The 6,686-nt window shown below is 42.5% G+C and overlaps 1 pseudogene across 1 annotated transcript; it reads left to right on the forward strand.

Moving 5' to 3' along the window:
* The first annotated feature begins 566 nt into the window (after positions 1–566).
* Positions 567–5,342, forward strand: LOC306667256 (CCR4-NOT transcription complex subunit 7-like; annotated as a pseudogene). Its single transcript has one exon. The product of its transcript is annotated as a CCR4-NOT transcription complex subunit 7-like (transcript).
* Positions 5,343–6,686: the final 1,344 nt, after the last annotated feature.

A 6,686-nucleotide genomic window follows, 5' to 3' on the forward strand; every position in this document is an offset into this window, starting at 1 on the left:
CCCAAAAAGGTGAGGACTGTCCCAGAAGCCTTGAGGTAAAACTGTCAAGGTCAGCTGTTGAGACCTAAAGGATATAGGATCCTCCCATGTGAAGGCAAAGAGGTAATAGGAGTCAGGGTGAAGGGGAACTGTAAAGAACATGTCTTTGAGATCCAGGACTGTGAAGTGGGTGGTAGAAGGGGGGATGTGGGAAAGAAAGGTGTAAGGGTTAGGAACCACTGGATGGATGGGAATAACTGCCTCATTAATTAGACGGAGATCCTGGACCAAGCGATAGGTTCCTGAGGGTTTACGTACTGGCAGTATGGGGGTGTTACAAGGGGAGTCAGTAGGGATAAGGAGTTCCTGAGTAAGCAACCGGCCTATAATGGGTGTAAGTCCTTCCCTGTGAGTACAGGAAATTGGAAACTGGGGACGTGAAGGAATCTTAACTTGAGGTTTCAGTTGACTGGCTTGTGGTGGGAGGCTATGACTGGCTTGGGAGTGTCCCAGACTTGGGGGTCAACCACGTCTGGGGGCAAGGGTAGGGTAGGTGTGGAGGCACTAGAGAATGTACGAAACAGAGGTAGAAGAAGGTGAGCACTAGCAGTGTGCCTGGGAAGAAGCTATAGGGTGGATCCTAAGAGTTGGAGAATATCTCTTCCTAGGAGGGGTACTGGACAGGAGGGAATAACTAGGAATGAGTGTGTAAAAGGATGTCCCTCCAGGGCACAGGCTAATTTAGCTGGTCTGCTTGGAAAGGAGGGTTTTCCGTCAATTCCCATAACCGAAACCTGGGAAGGAAATAAAGGCCCAGAGTGGGCAGGCAAGACAGAATAGGTAGCCTCCATGTCCACAAGGAAAGTTATGGACTTACCCACTACATGGAGTTGTACTCTGGGCTCAGCTAGGGTTATAGGGGTCCTGGAGTCTGGGCTCCTTCAGTCTTCTGCGAATCCCAAAAGCTCATGGGAAGGGACTTCCTGGCTGACCACACCTCTGCATAGAGATGCTTGGGAGGGACCAGCCATAGGGCAGTCACTCTTCTAGTTTCCTGCTCGTTTGCAGGTGGGACACGGCCTGGTGGGGGGCTGTGGGTTTGGACATTGACAAGCCCAGTGACCTTCACATCCGCACTTGAAGCAAGCCCCTGACAGAGAGGGATGCTGGCCCCCCTTTGAAGCTCTCGCTGGAACCGCAGGCCGCAGGGCAGCTACCAAGGCTTGGGATTGAAGTGTCACCTTTTTCTGCAAACAAACTTGCCTGGACAATTCAGTTGATTCCTCTCGGGTATTATAGACTTTAAAGGCCATTTTCACCAGATCTTGGATAGGGGTTTGAGGGCCCGCCTCAGCTCGTTTGAGCTTTTTTCTTATATCAGGGGCTGGTTAGAAATAAAGTGGGTTGCTAGCACTATAGCCCCAGAGGGAAATTCAGGGTCCAGTTTAGTATATCTAGTAAGGGCCTCTGTAAGGCAGTTAAGAAACAGAGCTGGATTCTCATCTGGATTCTGGGTAATTTCCCTCAGTTTATCAAAGCTTACCACCTTATTGGAGACTGCTTGCATGCCTGCTATGAGATATTAGACCGTGCGAGCACAAAATGGTGGCCTTGCTGGCCTTCCTGATACTTCCAGTTTGGTTCAGTTATTGGAACGGCTGCTGCCCCTGTGGGTAAAGTTATGTCCATTAAATGGGCTTGGTCAGCGTGGTCCTGTGCTGCCTGTTGGATACGGGCTCGTTCATCTGGCTTGAGAGTGGAAGAAAGAATAACACGAATATCATACCAGGTGAGACTGTAAGTTTGGGAAAGATATTTAAATTTCTTAATATAAGTAGAGGAATCAGCAGAGAAAGACCCTAAACGTTTCTTGATTTGGGAAAGGTCCTGGAGCAAGAATGGAACATGGACTTGCACAATGCCTTCTATGCCAGCCACCTCCTGGAGAGGGCAAAGAAGCTTTGGGTCAGATGGGGAAATGTTCTGATGAGATCAGTGTGTGCGCTAACAGGGGAGGAGGGAATGGAGTGGGTGGAGGAACATTCTGGAGGAGGAGGAAGAGGGGAAATGGGAGGGATCTGAGGAGTAGGAGGAGGTGTGCCGGGGGAGGAAGGGGTGGGCTTTCAGCGGGAGGAGGAGGAGAGGAGGGGGAGGAAGGAGTTTGGCCAGAGTATGGAAGAGGAGGGCGAGTGGGTGGAGCTGAAAACATTTCAAGTGGATCTAAAATGTGGACCCGCAATCAGGAGAACAATGAGGGGGAGACTTAGGACCCTCCCTGGCAAGAAGGACTTGGGTGGTAGAACAGGAGGAAAGAAAATTGGGGCGAGTGCGCAAGATCCAAAAAGCTTGCAAATAAACAAAATCTTGCCATTTTTCTGCATTACAATAGTCGCTCAAGTCGGTAAGAATTTGAAAGTCAAGAGTGCCCTCTGGTGGCCATTTTGAGCCATTATCTAGAATATACTGAGGCCAGGCCTCAGTCGAATAAAAACCTAGCCCATTACGCTTAAGTCTTGGGGAAGTCCCAGTTTAGTAAAATTATAGTGGAGACAGCCCAAAGGAGTTTTGGGGTCCAGTGAGCCCCTGGTATTTCCCATTAGCCATCCAACTTTACCCAGATAGCATGTGGAAGCCGGAAAAAGGTGTCCCAATTTCAGCTCCTGCACACTGGAAAAACAGCGGATGAAACGTCTTTCAACTTTTGGTGTATGGAATGGAATAAATGAGAGCTAACTGGAGGCCGGACGTCTTGCGGAACGGAGGGTATAAATTGGAACGGCAAATGGGGAAAAACCTAGGGAACTTACCGCTTTCTGATGCCAGATAAAGAGAAATGGATGGAGCAGAATGGAGCAGAGCTGAGCAGGACAAAACATAGAATCTTCTGGTTCTTCTGAGGAGGGCGTGGCCCCAACCCCAATGGGGGAAGCCCAAAATCCTCCCGGATTTTGGCACCAAATGTCAGCTCATGGGCAGGGTAGAAAGCGGACAAAGCAAGCTTTATTGAAATTTGGCTCTTGGGTGAAATTCCCAGACCCAGACCCCGACCCCAGGGGTACAGATAAAGTAGGAACCCGGAGAAAATCACACATGGCCCTGGCTGCCCAGGGTTTTTATAGGCCAGAATGGGAGAGGGTCCTGCTGAGTGACAGGTGGATGTTAAAGGTCAGTGGAATTTTCTAGCCCACTTGATCAGTCACCGTTTGGCGGACTGGCCTTTGTCTCAGCTGCTCTGCTCTGCCCCCTATAGTCGCCTAAATTCCGACCTAACAGACTGCATCTGTGCTGATCCCAGAGATAAGTTTGAACCCCCAATGGCTCATTCCTGGAAGCCCTGTCTCTCTTCCTAGGCTGATCAGTCCATGTCCATTACCTTTCTGCTCAAATTTCCAGTCAGCTGTCTTCAGATTGTTTTTACTTAGATTCATCTACTCTGTAATGACCTCTAACATCTGGATTCTGAATTCCATTGGGAAGAAGCCTCTGAAGTTCATAGAAAGAAGCCCTTCATGGGTTTCCTGGGCAACCATCACTGCTCTCCTGCATATGGGTCTAGATCCATTATACCTGACTCTTAAACTTGAAGGTATTTTAGAAAACAATAATTGTATGGAACTCATAGCAGAAGGCAAGAGTTTTCCATTACTTTTCCATCTTGCTAGCCATACTTTCCACCCATATTCTCTTATCAAGAAGCATAATCATGGTGGAGAGCTGCAGCGCAGCATGGTGAAGCACAGCTCTGGCTCCCCTTTCCCAGGTGCTTGTTGCAGGGTGTCTCTGGGGCTGCCACTGGTTGCTGCCTCTATGCAAGGAGGAGGAGGAGCCACAGAAAAAGTTACACAACTAAAGGGTAAGATCTTTTCCGAAACAAATATTCAATGAAATATAACATTTTAATGCTTGGTATGGAGATTCCCTGGTGCCCTCACTGTGCCAGCAGCAACAGAAGATCACAGCCAAAGAATTTGTGAAGTTTGGACTTGATGAAGAGATGAGAAAATTATTTGAAAATATATTTAACATTGCCAAGGACATTGAGTTTCCAGGTGTAATTGCAAGACCCATTGAAGCCGCCAGGAGTAAGGCTGACTACCAGTGCCAACTATTGCAGTGAAATGTATACTCATTACAGTAATTGACTAGGACTGGCATTTATGAATGAACAAGGAGAATGCCCTCCAGAACTTCACTCTGACAGTTGAACTTTACATTTAATTCCGTGGAGGACATGTAGGCCCAAAAATCTGTAGAGCTGCTAGTGTCATATGGGATCCAGTTTAAAAAACATGAGAAGGAAGGAATTCAGACCCAGTACTTTGCAGAAGTTCTTATGAATTTGAGAGTGGTCCTCTATGAAGGGGTACAATGACAATCTTTTCACAGTGGTTAGGATTTTGGCTCTTTAATCAAAACCCTGACCAACTCTAATTTGCCCAAGGAGAACTTGACTTCTTTGAGATTATTCAACTGGTTTTTGTTTTCTGTTATTTGTGATGTGACTTCCTCATAAAGAGCTGAAAAAATCTTAAAGGCAGATAACAGGAAGTTGCTGAACAGTTAGAGCTGGAACAGATAGGACATAACATCAGGCAGGATCTAATTTGCTGCTTACAGCAATGGTCTTTATCAAGATGATAGTGATGTTCTTTGAATATCGTATTAATGATGCCAAATATTATGGTCATTTGTATGGCCTTAATTCTAGTTCATCCTATGTACAGAATAGCACAGGGAATGTATATGGAGAGGAACACAACAAGCAGTCATGACATGAAATAGTCCTTTTATTTGAGCTACACACGTGCTTGTATATAGCTTTTGTCTCTGGTTGAATCCTTTGAACTATCGACACATCACCCCCCCATTGTGGTCCATCTGTTCTTTGCCTTTCAGTACTAAGTATAATCATTTCTATCTCAGACTTTAATAACAAAAGTATATCCAGGTTAAATTTGACCTTAATCTAATATACTTTCTAGCAAGGGTGTGTGACAGAATGGGGAAAGCTACATCATATTGAATACTTTGAAAATAATAATAATTGGACAATTTGTACCAACTTAAGTTTGTTTTTTTTTTTTCCATTTTCCTAAATTAACTAGCACTGACTATATTTATTTCCCTGTTTCTTGTTTCTCCCTTCCATTCTACAGGAGTTTGGGCTATTTGTCATCGTGGACTATCAATTTTGCACTTTAGAGTGATCCCAATCCTCTGTTTTATCAGAAATTGTGTTTTCTGTTGCTCTTAGCTAGAAAAATGACCTGCCAAATTTATACATTTTGTGTTTTGTCTTGACTTACAGAAGATAGCACATGCATTGTGTAAACTGTTGATTCAGCAAAACTAACACACACACACACACAAGAAATTACTGAGGAGTTTAATAACTACTATTTCTGTATGTATTGTTTAATCTCTCAATCACATATAGTGTCTTTTAGTTTCTAATTGGCAGGTATAGGCTGCTCTGTGACTGAAGAATTTTCAAGCCTGCCTTTCACCTTTCAGAAAAAAGTTCTTGTGAATGGATATTTAGTATCTCCCAGGAAAGTGGCATTCAAGAGATTGCAGCTAGAGTTGTTTTATGATAGCACACTTCCCTTGGTCTGCTTTTTACTCCATCATGGTTTACCATATTTTTATATCCATACTTAAGAATGCTCTTGATTTATACAAAATACGAATCAATTTCATTAAAATCTAAATATAGCCAAGTCTTTCAGTACATTTTTCATCAAATTAAAAGACAAAAATTGTGCTTCCATAGTTCCTACAAAAGAATACTGAAGAGTTTGGTGCAAAACAACAAAACACAAAAAATACATATACACACATATTCATTTATAGCTAATATTATTACCTGGGAAGGGTAAAGTTTATTTTTCAGTATATCTTTGCAATATATTTTTTATATATTGAGAAAAGAGAGTGAAATAATTAGCCATGCAGAACATGTGACCAGATTTACTATGAGTTATAATGAATTAAGTACAATTCAATTGATAATATTAGCAAATCTACAAATGTTAGAAACATTAGTTTGTTTCTCTTGGACATACTTTAGTGATAATATTACAATATTGTAAATGGGAGTTCCTTTTAAACAAAAGGATGTTTGAAAAACAGGCTATTATTTTTTTAAAAGCATTTGTAAATAAAGCCTTCAGAAATGCTATCAGAAAAAAAAAAGAATCCTATTTTTTTAAAGTATAGGGCTTTAATTTCATGAAGTGGAATTCATATTAAATAGTATATATCCATTTCAATTCGTTTGGCAAGTGATGAACAACATACACATGTATACATTTAATTTATTAACTATTTAATGGATATATGCATGTATACATTTTCATAGACATGTACACACTCTCTCTTTTAGCAGTCACACAATGAAGATTTAGAATGTTTCCATCACACATAGACTTCTCTTTTGCCCACTTTTTGTCAATATCCCACCAAACCTGGCCCCATGAACCCAGTCATCTGCTTTTACTCTCCAGAATTTCAATTTCATAGAACTTACACAGCCTATCATAATATCCTTTTACTGCTGAGCAAAGTAATTTTGAAAATCATTTATTTTGTTGGGACTATGAACTCTATTCTAGTCTATTGTTTTGCAGGACCCCATCGTATAGACAGACTATTTTCTTTATTCACTTGTGGAAGAGAATTTGCATTATTTTTATTATGAATGACCC

This window comes from Sciurus vulgaris (genome assembly GCF_902686455.1).
Source record: "Sciurus vulgaris genome assembly, chromosome: 8".
In the NCBI taxonomy this organism is placed as follows: Eukaryota; Metazoa; Chordata; class Mammalia; order Rodentia; family Sciuridae; genus Sciurus; species Sciurus vulgaris.